Raw genomic sequence first — 13,607 nt, forward strand, 5'->3', positions numbered from 1 at the left:
GTCGTTTTCCACCATTGAACTTCATTTTTTTTTCCAGAGGGGCCAGTTGTTCCCCGAGTGCCAACTTTTGCTTGGAGAAGTAATTAGAGAAGTAATGAACGCCATTTATTTGGTCTGATTCGTTTGTCTTCCAAAAGCCTGTAAAAGCCTCCAAATGAAGCCTCTCCCCTCAGAAAGACTCTCAAAGGATTACTTCAAAATGTTCAATCTAACGCCGCCCCCCAGTAGATTTCTGGAACTGTCCTTGAATAGTCTGTCGTTCCCTGTGATTGTAGCCACTAACTTGGTTCTCCCGTTTCTGTTTCTACAGTTGATTTATCGTTCAAAGAGAAGGAAGCAGGCAAGGAGTCAACCAAGCCAGCAAGCAAGGCTTTGGTCACTCAAGGTAAACTAACCCTCTCTTTCAGCCGTGAGCGCTCAAATTGAGCCAGTGACCACAAGACCCAAGAACTGAAAACTTGGAGTACAGTTTGCGAATGGAAACGATCGATGGATTGGTCAGAGTGAGTCAAACTTTTTGATTTTACCGTTATGCCCTCCTGTTAGTGTGTGTCACTGAAACCACCTTGGGATTATTCAGCAGTGTTCATGGTTGGTGAATCGGCAATGCAAATTTCAAAGCAATTACACACCGATTTGTTTACGCGGTAGAAACTTTGCATAATTTCAAGAAGTTCCTGGAAGAAATTTCTCAAACCATTTATAACAATTACTAAAAAGCTTCAACTATGTCCACATGAAGAATTTGATTTCTGCTCAAGCATGAGTTGGTTCCAATTCATGTTTTCCAAGTTTGATTGATTTCCAGGGTGGTTCAGATAATCTTTTGTCTGTGTTTTTGTTGGTGGTGGTGGTACATGTTGTGATTGTCTGGGTCGATGTTTGGTATTTGTGCTGGTTTTTCCCACAGATCATCGGCTCAAATAGAGCATGTCATCGGCTCAAACTGAGCATTTTACAAGACTACAAAAAAGGACTTAGGGATCGTCTATATCCTGATGTCCTCAAGATGGGATTATGGGATCTGCTATATCCCTATATCCCCAACGCAAGACCGGCAGGACCATGGGATCTGCTATATCCCTACGTCCATCCAGGGGCGGATCTTGGGTGGCAATGAAGGGGGAAACTCTGCTCCCTGGGGAGCATGCATGTTAGTCATCTAAAATATCGCGGGCCATCAATTAATCCTTGGCAGAGAAAAGATATACCATGATCGTCATGGTAACAGCTTTGAAATTCTTACAGGGACATCGAAACAACAGTGCTCCATTGAAAAAAAATGTAAATAGAGTAAGGTTAGGGAACTTGCCCCTGGATCTGCCCCTGCTGCAAGGCTCCACCAGCGAGGATCATATTTAGGGCTTAGGTATACTTCCTCATCAGGGACTTTTTGGTTAGCAGTGAAATGAAACGTTTCACTTGTAGGGTTTTTTTCTTTAGTTCAGTGGGATCTGTTATATCCCTCTGAGAAGTGCAAAGACTATGGGATCTCCTATATCCCTATGTCGTTAGGGCTTAGATGCGGTGCGGGGATACCGATGTTAAATTGGAACTTGCTCCAATGGCGAGAAGTGCGGCGATAATTGGAGTCCTGGGGGGTTCCAATGCGAGATGTGCGAAACCCTTGAAGGGGCTAGGCGTGAGCTCACTGTGGGCCGTCTATCCCTACCAACGTCTCCGTTAGCCGAAAAAGATGCAGGTAGTTGTGTCCCTCGCGTCGAGGGCCGCGGACCTCTTCCATAGGGGCATGGCCCTGTTATCACTGATGGTTAGCAAGGCGCTGGTACGTCCTCTCACCTTCCCGGGGGTGGGAGGGCGCGCGTAAGTAGGCAAGGGCACTCTCCTTCGGGAGGGCGGACCGGACAGTGGCAGATGGTGCCCCTGTGGCCACAGGGCAACTCCAGTCTGTCCAGCGATGGGCCCGTTAATTGCCGAAAGCGTGCGGGGCTGGTATCCTGGGACCTTCACGTGGTGGCCCTGTTTTCACTAACCTTACCAGGATGTATGTTTTTTTAGCATTATACCAAAGGTGTGCATGCCAGAACTCAACAATAGAATGCAGACAACTTTGATAATTTGGATGCATGTCAAGAATTGTTTTTGTCCAAAGAAAGAGTACAAAATCGATCTTTTTAAAGTAGCATTCCAACTTGCATATAAATTTTGACAGCCTATTTAGCCGTCATTACCTTTCTGCACCACTTGCTGTTTCCAGGTCGCAAGGTATCGCTGAAAGAAAGTTCTTTATTTCAAAACAAAAATTGAAGCCAGTTCCTCAAATTGGAAAAGCCTGAAGATTGCTCCCGATTGTCAGCATGCAGCTTTAAACTTTCAAGATGTGCTGAATTGAAATGCTGTTCATTTCATTCAATTCTCTTTTCTTTTTCCTATAAACAGGTAAATTTGAATTTTTTAGGGTATGTATGTTGTCACTTTCGGATGGCTCATAAACCACTGCAAGGAAAAATGGATGTTGGATGTCTGGAAAATCGGCAAGTAAGGCCAGGAACAAGATTACATGTTCACTAAGGTGAGGTAACCTTTCTTGCAGCTGTGAGCATGTACAAGATCTCCAGGCCAGATTGCAAGGGTCTTTAGCACAGATGAGGCATCTAAAGAAGGAGCTTGGTTTAGAAAAAGTAAGTGTCTTTTGAAGTTCACACCATTTCACCCTGAAATAGCATTTAGACTTTCCTGTCTTCAAATACTTGTAAAACTCACCAAGTGGTTGCAGTATTCAGTTTTTGCTTGAATTTCTCACTTTTCTTGTGGAAAAATCAAATAATGAAGTGCCTTTTGCAGTTCTTAACTCTGGTCTTGTCGTTTTCCACCATTGAACTTCATTTTTTTCCAGAGGGGCCAGTTGTGCCCTAAGTGCCAACTTTTGCTTGGAGAAGTAATTAGAGAAGTAATGAACGCCGTTTATTTTGTCTGATTCATTTGTCTTCCAAAAGCCTGTAAAAGCCTCCAAATGAAGCCTCTCCCCTCAGAAAGACTCTCAAAGGATTACTTCAAAATGTTCAATCTAACGCCGCCCCCCAGTAGATTTCTGGAACTGTCCTTGAATAGTCTGTCGTTCCCTGTGATTGTAGCCACTAACGTTGTTCTCCCGTTTCTGTTTCTACAGTTGATTTATCGTTCAAAGAGAAGGAAGCAGGCAAGGAGTCAACCAAGCCAGCAAGCAAGGCTTTGGTCACTCAAGGTAAACTAACTCTCTCTTTCAGCCGTGAGCGCTCAAATTGAGCCAGTGACCACAAGACCCAGGAACTGAAGACTTGAAGTACAGTTTGCGAATGGAAACGATCGATGGATTGGTCAGAGTGAGTCAAACTCTTTGATTTTACCGTTATGCCCTCCTGTTAGTGTGTGTCACTGAAACCACCTTGGGATTATTCAGCAGTGTTCATGGTTGGTGAATCGGCAATGCAACTTTTCAAAGCAATTTCACACCGATTTGTTTACGCAGTAGAAACTTTGGACAACTTCAAGAAGCCCCTGGAAGAAATTTCTCAAACCATTTATAACAATTACCATAAAGCTTCAACTATGTCCACATGAAGAATTTGATTTCTGCTCAAGCATGAGTTGGTTCCATTTCATGTTTTCCAAGTTTAATTGATTTCCAGGGTATTTCAGATAATCTTTTGTCAGTGTTTTTGTTAGTGGTGGTGGTACATGTTGTGATTGTCTGGGTCGATGTTTGGTATTTGTGCTGATTTTTCCCACAGATCATCGGCTCAAATAGAGCGCGTCATCGGCTCAAACTGAGCATTTTACAAGACTACAAAAAAGGACTTAGGGATCGTCTATATCCTGATGTCCTCAAGATGGGATTAAGGGATCTACTATATCCCTATATCCCCAACGCATGATCGGCAGGACCATGGGATCTGCTATATCCCTATGTCCATCCAGGGGCGGATCTTGAGTGGCAATGAAGGGGGAAACTCTGCTCCCTGGGGAGCATGCATGTTAGTCATTTGAATATCGCAGGCCATCAATTAATCCTAGGCAGAGAAAAGATATACCGTGATCGTCATGGTAACAGCCTTGAAATTCTTAAGGGGACATCAAAACAACAGTGGTCCATTGAAAGACAATGTAAATAGAGTAAGGTTAGGGAACTTGCCCCTGGATCTGCCCCTGCTGCAAGGCTCCACCAGCGAGGATCATATTTAGGGCATAGGTATACTTCCTCATCAGGGACTTTTTGGTTAGCAGTGAAATGAAACGTTTCACTTGTAGGTTTTTTTCTTTAGTTCAGTGGGATCTGTTATATCCCTCTGAGAAGTGCAAAGACTATGGGATCTCCTATATCCCTATGTCGTTAGGGCTTAGATGCGGTGCGGGATACCAATGTTAAATTGGAACTTGCTCCAATGGCGAGAAGTGCGGCGATCATTGGAGTCCTGGGGGGTTCCAATGCGAGATGTGCGAAACCCTTGAAGGGGCTAGGCGTGAGCTCACTGTGGGCCGTCTATCCCTACCAACGTCTCCGTTAGCCGAAAAAGATGCAGGTAGTTGTGTCCCTCGCGTTGAGGGCCGCGGACCTCTTCCATAGGGGCATGGCCCTGTTATCATTGATGGTTAGCGAGGCGCTGGTACGTCCTCTCACCTTCCCGGGGGTGGGAGGGCGCGCGTAAGTAGGCAAGGGCACTCTCCTTCGGGAGGGCGGACCGGACAGTGGCAGATGGTGCCCCTGTGGCCACAGGGTAACACCAGTCTGTCCAGCGATGGGCCCGTTAATTGCCGAAAGCGTGCGGGGCTGGTATCCTGGGACCTTCACGTGGTGGCCCTGTTTTCACTAACCTTACCAGGACATATGTTTTTTTAGCATTATACCAAAGGTGTGCATGCCTGAACTCAACAATAGAATGCAGACAACTTTGATAATTTGGATGCATGTCAAGAATTGTTTTTGTCCAAAGAAAGAGTACAAAATCGATCTTTTTAAAGTAGCATTCCAACTTGCATATAAATTTTGTCAACCTATTTAGCCGTCATTACCTTTCTGCACCACTTGCTGTTTCCAGGTCGCAAGGTATCGCTGAAAGAAAGTTCTTTACTTCAAAACAAAAATTGAAGCCAGTTCCTCAAATTGGAAAAGCCTGAAGATTGCTCCCGATTGTCAGCATGCAGCTTTAAACTTTCAAGATTTGCTGAATTGAAATGCTGTTCATTTCATTCAACTCTCTTTCTTTTTTTTCCTATAAACAGGTAAATTTGAATTTTTTAGGGTATGTATGTTGTCAATTTCGGATGGCTCATAAACCACTGCAAGGAAAAATGGATGTTGGATGTCTGGAAAATCGGCAAGTAAGGCCAGGAACAAGATTACATGTTCACTAAGGTGAGGTAACCTTTCTTGCAGCTGTGAGCATGTACAAGATCTCCAGGCCAGATTGCAAGGGTCTTTAGCACAGATGCGGCATCTAAAGAAGGAGCTTGGTTTAGAAAAAGTAAGTGTCTTTTGAAGTTCACACCATTTCACCCTGAAATAGCATTTAGACTTTCCTGTCTTCAAATCCTTGTAAAACTCACCAAGTGGTTGCAGTATTCAGTTTTTGCTTGAATTTCTCACTTTTCTTGTGGAAAAATCAAATAATGAAGTGCCTTTTGCAGTTCTTAACTCTGGTCTTGTCGTTTTCCACCATTGAACTTCATTTTTTTTTCCAGAGGGGCCAGTTGTGCCCCGAGTGCCAACTTTTGCTTGGAGAAGTAATTAGAGAAGTAATGAACGCCATTTATTTGGTCTGATTCATTTGTCTTCCAAAAGCCTGTAAAAGCCTCCAAATGAAGCCTCTCCCCTCAGAAAGACTCTCAAAGGATTACTTCAAAATGTTCAATCTAACGCCGCCCCCCAGTAGATTTCTGGAACTGTCCTTGAATAGTCTGTCGTTCCCTGTGATTGTAGCCACTAACTTGGTTCTCCCGTTTCTGTTTCTACAGTTGATTTATCGTTCAAAGAGAAGGAAGCAGGCAAGGAGTCAACCAAGCCAGCAAGCAAGGCTTTGGTCACTCAAGGTAAACTAACCCTCTCTTTCAGCCGTGAGCGCTCAAATTGAGCCAGTGACCACAAGACCCAAGAACTGAAAACTTGGAGTACAGTTTGCGAATGGAAACGATCGATGGATTGGTCAGAGTGAGTCAAACTCTTTGATTTTACCGTTATGCCCTCCTGTTCGTGTGTGTCACTGAAACCACCTTGGGATTATTCAGCAGTGTTCATGGTTGGTGAATCGGCAATGCAAATTTCAAAGCAATTACACACCAATTTGTTTACGCGGTAGAAACTTTGCATAATTTCAAGAAGTTCCTGGAAGAAATTTCTCAAACCATTTATAACAATTACTAAAAAGCTTCAACTATGTCCACATGAAGAATTTGATTTCTGCTCAAGCATGAGTTGGTTCCAATTCATGTTTTCCAAGTTTGATTGATTCCCAGGGTGGTTCAGATAATCTTTTGTCTGTGTTTTTGTTGGTGGTGGTGGTACATGTTGTGATTGTCTGGGTCGATGTTTGGTATTTGTGCTGGTTTTTCCCACAGATCATCGGCTCAAATAGAGCATGTCATCGGCTCAAACTGAGCATTTTACAAGACTACAAAAAAGGACTTAGGGATCGTCTATATCCTGATGTCCTCAAGATGGGATTATGGGATCTGCTATATCCCTATATCCCCAACGCAAGACCGGCAGGACCATGGGATCTGCTATATCCCTACGTCCATCCAGGGGCGGATCTTGGGTGGCAGTGAAAGGGGGAAACTCTGCTCCCTGGGGAGCATGCATGTTAATCATCTAAAATATCGCGGGCCATCAATTAATCCTTGGCAGAGAAAAGATATACCATGATCGTCATGGTAACAGCTTTGAAATTCTTACAGGGACATCGAAACAACATTGGTCCATTGAAAGACAATGTAAATAGAGTAAGGTTAGGGAACTTGCCCCTGGATCTGCCCCTGCTGCAAGGCTCCACCAGCGAGGATCATATTTAGGGCATAGGTATACTTCCTCATCAGGGACTTTTTGGTTAGCAGTGAAATGAAACGTTTCACTTGTAGGGTTTTTTTCTTTAGTTCAGTGGGATCTGTTATATCCCTCTGAGAAGTGCAAAGACTATGGGATCTCCTATATCCCTACGTCGTTAGGGCTTAGATGCAGTGCGGGGATACCAATGTTAAATTGGAACTTGCTCCAATGGCGAGAAGTGCGGCGATCGTTGGAGTCCTGGGGGTTCCAATGCGAGATGTGCGAAACCCTTGAAGGGGCTAGGCGTGAGCTCACTGTGGGCCGTCTATCCCTACCAACGTCTCCGTTAGCCGAAAAAGATGCAGGTAGTTGTGTCCCTCGCGTCGAGGGCCGCGGACCTCTTCCATAGGGGCATGGCCCTGTTATCACTGATGGTTAGCAAGGCGCTGGTACGTCCTCTCACCTTCCCGGGGGTGGGAGGGCGCGCGTAAGTAGGCAAGGGCACTCTCCTTCGGGAGGGCGGACCGGACAGTGGCAGATGGTGCCCCTGTGGCCACAGGGCAACTCCAGTCTGTCCAGCGATGGGCCCGTTAATTGCCGAAAGCGTGCGGGGCTGGTATCCTGGGACCTTCACGTGGTGGCCCTGTTTTCACTAACCTTACCAGGATGTCTTCTTTTTTCAGCGTCAGATCAAAGTTGAGCAATTTAATACTGACCTCCAAAGAGTCATTTCCAAGACAAAAGTACAAAATCCACTTCTTGAAAAAAAGCACTCCAAAGTAAGAATTTAATAACCAACATAGCTGTTACCCTTTAGTACAATTTCCTGTTTCTCACATTGCATGATAACACCAACTAAAAGTTTTGTACTTTACAGCAATGTTCTGAAGCTATGCACTTCACTAGAAAAGACCCTAAGATTGTCACTGATTATCAGAATGTAGCTATTAAAAAGAAAATTTGATGAAGTAAAAACGTGTTTCATTTTAATTACTTCTGTTTTCCTTTTTGTTTCCTTTACCAGTTTATATGAAGAACAGGTTAGGAAGTGGCATAGCTAAGGCAGTGCTAATAAAATGGTGGGACATCCTTGCATCGGAGGGGTGGAATGTCAGGAGGGAATTGGATGCTAGGTACTCTCCTTCAGGAGGCCAGACCAGAGAGTGGCAGTGTGATGTTCCGTATTACTGCCGTCTACCTCAACGATGGACCTGATGCTGAGATCGTGCGTGGCTGGTATCCTGGGACGTTCATGATGTGGTGGCCCAGTTCTCGATAACCACATCAGGATATATGACCTGGTACATGGTAAGTGAACTTTTATGTCACAAGTGTCATGTCATGTTCTTTGTATTCAGGGAGTAATTATTTAAGAAACTGAGTCTTGGTGTCAGTAATGTATGAATTTATACAAACTTGACAGCTTGCTCTGAGAAAGTCTAAACCTCATTGTGAATGCTCAAAACCTCAAAATGTGCGATAACATTCAGATTCAGAATGGAAATGTGCTTTCAATGTGATTTTCAATAAGGTGGAACTGAAAATTGCAAGATCATTTTTGATAGTGTTCTAAAATGTAAAGGGAACAGTAAAGAAAAAACTGCTTCAACACGACTTCTGCATTTCAGAAGTCGACAAAAAGTGCAATATCTTATCAGGATTTTAACGTTACCAAATTATGTGACCCTTTTTTGTATTCATTCAGGTCAGTCCTGGTTTTAACACCTTCCATCTTGACAGCAGATGTTACTGGAATGGGGACACGAGTGCTACCATGGCAAACCCAATAATCCTATACAAGGTAAGCAGTGTTTGGTCATCACTCAAAGGGGTATCCAACACAGCGCAGCACATTTATTTGTAAGATCTTCACAGAAGTTGAAAAGCAGATATTCTGAAGAGTTAATCCTGCCTGATTATGGCTCATAAAACTGACCGATAATTTTGAAAACCAGCTAGAAACATCACTTGATATGGTGCTAACTTTGCTCGTATCTTTGTTTCTTTAGAGGCTGAATGGGCAGAGGCCAGAAAACATGCATGTCATTCATACTGAGCCAGGTAACTTATTTCCGAAAGTTTACATTGACATAATCTGATTGTCATGGTAGAGCACCGTTAGTTCCTCCTCCAAGTAGTAATATTACCTTTCCTAGAGTTAGAATTTACAGGTGAAAATTTGGACAATCAGTTACCAGAAAATTTCCATATTGCCCCACCAACTTAAACACCTGGATATATATTTGTGCTTGCTCCTTGAAAGAATGATTCTTGAAGAACTTGTCAATACCTACTCTCTCTCTGTTCCAGTGTTAATACATAAAAATCTGCTTGAATGAACAAAATAACAGATGCTTAGAAACTCCTGGACAATTTGTATGTTTCTGAGAGGGTGCTGACATAAGGATTCTGAATCACCGAAATTGTCATTTTTTTCAAAGAAACTTGAAATTTGATACAAATATCTCTTGAGTGCAGTAACAAATTTTGCCTTTTCCTTTCCAGAAAGCTGCTGATGTTGACTTCCAAGGACGCTGGCGGTGAGAGAGGATCTGTGATGAGTGAACACACTAGGTGATGAGCAGGCTGATGCAATGTTACCACTTTTACAGCCTCAAAACAGTATCCCAGCCACTATTGGGCTAGAACTTTGCAGTTTGGCATGTCGATGTATATTGTCAGTGTAAAGTTTAACAAGAAGTTGTTTGAAAGTGTTCTGGAGTGACTGTCCTGTCCATGCAGGAAACGTGGGCAACTGTGCTACAGTTTACTTTGTTCTATTTGATTTATGAAATAACATTTTAATTTTGTGTGGTCACTGATATTTTTTTTTGCACTCTTTAAAACGTTAAAAGCGAATGAACTGTTTGTGTTATTTTACTGGTCTTTCTGTAGATGAAATGTTCTTGTTATTCTGTATTTCTCTGAATCCATGAGGAGGCTGATTGTTCTTTGGCTCAAATTCCAAACTGTTGTACAACATGGATGTTAGAAGAAAGTGAATTTTGCAAAAGATGAATAGCTATTCTTCACGTGCCAGTGCTTAATTTTGGTTAAAATAAATGATTTATTAGGAAAAAATTGCATTTACAGGAACCAAATTATATCGACTGTATTTGATGGAAACAATTTTAGACAAATATTGACCGTTTCACATGGAGTTGCAGAGACGTATATCAATATTCTGAATTGCTGTGTTTTGCACTCACAGGATTCAACTCGAAATAAATATATTCGAAATGACCAGAGAATTTACGTTGTTCTTAAAGTGGAAATAAAAAACCACACATTCAAGAAAATGAGATTCTTCAAACTCTGCTCATAAAAGATTTTCTTGTAACAGTGTTCAGAGTCAACTGTAATTTGGAATTCAGTGTCAATTGAAATAAACCATTAGAAACTAAATTTCTTCTGATACCCTTCTAAATGCGTTTCTTATTTTTCTCAAGTACTTACGATTAATTGCGAGAAAAGTCAAATTTTGGCCAAAATTTCATTATTTTGCAAGGCTAACCCCTTGCAGATTTTTTCAAAATTTTGACCCTGGACTTTTTATCGAAATTAAGATCTAGAGGCCTCATAGATAATGAAAACATGTTTCTTTGCATTCCAAAATGACTTCTGAATGATTTGGAGAAAAGTCAAATTTTGGCCAAAATTTCAATATTTTGCAAGGCTAACCCCTTGCAGATTTTTTCAAAATTTTGACCCTGGACTTTTTATCGAAATTGAGATCTAGACGCCTCATAGATAATGAAAACATGTTTCTTTGCATTCCAAAATGATTTCTAAGTGATTTGGAGAAAAGTCAAATTTTGGCCAAAATTTCAATATTTTGCAAGGCTAACCCCTTGCAGAATTTTTCAAAATTTTGACCCTGGACTTTTTATCGAAATTGAGATCTAGACGCCTCATAGATAATGAAAACATGTTTCTTTGCATTCCAAAATGACTTCTGAATGATTTGGAGAAAAGTCAAATTTTGGCCAAAATTTCATTATTTTGCAAGGCTAACCCCTTGCAGATTTTTTCAAAATTTTGACCCTGGACTTTTTATCGAAATTAAGATCTAGAGGCCTCATAGATAATGAAAACATGTTTCTTTGCATTCCAAAATGACTTCTGAATGATTTGGAGAAAAGTCAAATTTTGGCCAAAATTTCAATATTTTGCAAGGCTAACCCCTTGCAGATTTTTTCAAAATTTTGACCCTGGACTTTTTATCGAAATTGAGATCTAGACGCCTCATAGATAATGAAAACATGTTTCTTTGCATTTCAAAATGACTTCTGAATGATTTGGAGAAAAGTCAAATTTTGGCCAAAATTTCAATAATTTGCAAGGCTAACCCCTTGCAGAATTTTTCAAAATTTTGACCCTGGACTTTTTATCGAAATTGAGATCTAGAGGCCTCATAGATAATGAAAACATGTTTCTTTGCATTCCAAAATGACTTATGAATAATTTGGAGAAAAGTCAAATTTTGGCCAAAATTTCAATATTTTGCAAGGCTAACCCCTTGCAGATTTTTTCAAAATTTTGACCCTGGACTTTTTATCGAAATTGAGATCTAGAGGCCTCATAGATAATGAAAACATGTTTCTTTGCATTCCAAAATGATTTCTAAGTGATTTGGAGAAAAGTCAAATTTTGGCCAAAATTTCAATATTTTGCAAGGCTAACCCCTTGCAGATTTTTTCAAAATTTTGACCCTGGACTTTTTATCGAAATTGAAATCTAGAGGCCTCATAGATAATGAAAACATGTTTCTTTGCATTCCAAAATTACTTCTGAATGATTTGGAGAAAAGTCAAATTTTGGCCAAAATTTCAATATTTTGCAAGGCTAACCCCTTGCAGAATTTTTCAAAATTTTGACCCTGGACTTTTTATCGAAATTGAGATCTAGACGCCTCATAGATAATGAAAACATGTTTCTTTGCATTCCAAAATTACTTCTGAATGATTTGGAGAAAAGTCAAATTTTGGCCAAAATTTCATTATTTTGCAAGGCTAACCCCTTGCAGATTTTTTCAAAATTTTGACCCTGGACTTTTTATCGAAATTGAGATCTAGAGGCCTCATAGATAATGAAAACATGTTTCTTTGCATTCCAAAATGATTTCTAAGTGATTTGGAGAAAAGTCAAATTTTGGCCAAAATTTCAATATTTTGCAAGGCTAACCCCTTGCAGATTTTTTCAAAATTTTGACCCTGGACTTTTTATCGAAATTGAGATCTAGAGGCCTCATAGATAATGAAAACATGTTTCTTTGCATTCCAAAATGATTTCTAAGTGATTTGGAGAAAAGTCAAATTTTGGCCAAAATTTCAATATTTTGCAAGGCTAACCCCTTGCAGAATTTTTCAAAATTTTGACCCTGGACTTTTTATCGAAATTGAGATCTAGACGCCTCATAGATAATGAAAACATGTTTCTTTGCATTCCAAAATGACTTCTGAATAATTTGGAGAAAAGTCAAATTTTGGCCAAAATTTCAATATTTTGCAAGGCTAACCCCTTGCAGAATTTTTCGAAATTTTGACCCTGGACTTTTTATCGAAATTGAGATCTAGAGGCCTCATAGATAATGAAAACATGTTTCTTTGCATTCCAAAATGATTTCTGAATGATTTGGAGAAAAGTCAAATTTTGGCCAAAATTTCAATATTTTGCAAGGCTAACCCCTTGCAGATTTTTTCAAAATTTTGACCCTGGACTTTTTATCGAAATTGAGATCTAGACGCCTCATAGATAATGAAAACATGTTTCTTTGCATTCCAAAATGACTTCTGAATGATTTGGAGAAAAGTCAAATTTTGGCCAAAATTTCATTATTTTGCAAGGCTAACCCCTTGCCGATTTTTCAAAAATTTTGAGTCCTGAATTTTTATTAAAATTGCAATCTAGGTGCCCCATATATGATCGAAATATGTTTCTTTTTCTTTGAAAATGATTTCCAAGTGATTTGGAGAAAAGTCAAATTTTGGCCAATATTTCAATATTTTGCAAGGCTAACCCCTTGCAGAATTTTTTCAAAATTGTGACCCTGGACTTTTTATCGAAATTGAGATCTGGTGCCTCATAGATAATGAAAACATGTTTCTTTGCATTCCAAAATGATTTCTAAGTGATTTGGAGAAAAGTCAAATTTTGGCCAAAATTTCAATATTTTGCAAGGCTAACCCCTTGCAGAATTTTTCGAAATTTTGACCCTGGACTTTTTATCGAAATTGAGATCTAGAGGCCTCATAGATGATGAAAACATGTTGCTTTTCATTCCAAAATGGCTTCTGAATGATTTGGAGAAAAGTCAAATTTTGGCCAAAATTTCAATATTTTGCAAGGCTAACCCCTTGCAGATTTTTTCAAAATTTTGACCCTGGACTTTTTATCGAAATTGAGATCTAGACGCCTCATAGATAATGAAAACATGTTTCTTTGCATTCCAAAATGACTTCTGAATGATTTGGAGAAAAGTCAAATTTTGGCCAAAATTTCAATATTTTACAAGGCTAACCCCTTGCCGATTTTTCAAAAATTTTGAGTCCTGAATTTTTATTAAAATTGCAATCTAGGTGCCCCATAGATGATCGAAATATGTTTCTTTTTCTTTGAAAATGATTTC

At 40.3% G+C, this 13,607-nt stretch overlaps 1 long non-coding RNA gene across 1 annotated transcript; it reads left to right on the forward strand.

The window, feature by feature from the left end:
• Window positions 1–7,594: 7,594 nt before the first annotated feature.
• LOC110978885 (uncharacterized) lies at window positions 7,595–10,384 on the forward strand. The gene is made up of 5 exons (XR_015427895.1): window positions 7,595–7,758; window positions 8,004–8,287; window positions 8,685–8,780; window positions 8,989–9,040; window positions 9,485–10,384. It is a non-coding gene; the product is annotated as an uncharacterized LOC110978885 (long non-coding RNA).
• Window positions 10,385–13,607: the final 3,223 nt, after the last annotated feature.

This window comes from Acanthaster planci, linkage group LG15, assembly GCF_054643075.1.
Source record: "Acanthaster planci isolate LZ-2023a linkage group LG15, COTS_SCS, whole genome shotgun sequence".
NCBI classification, from domain to species: Eukaryota; Metazoa; Echinodermata; class Asteroidea; order Valvatida; family Acanthasteridae; genus Acanthaster; species Acanthaster planci.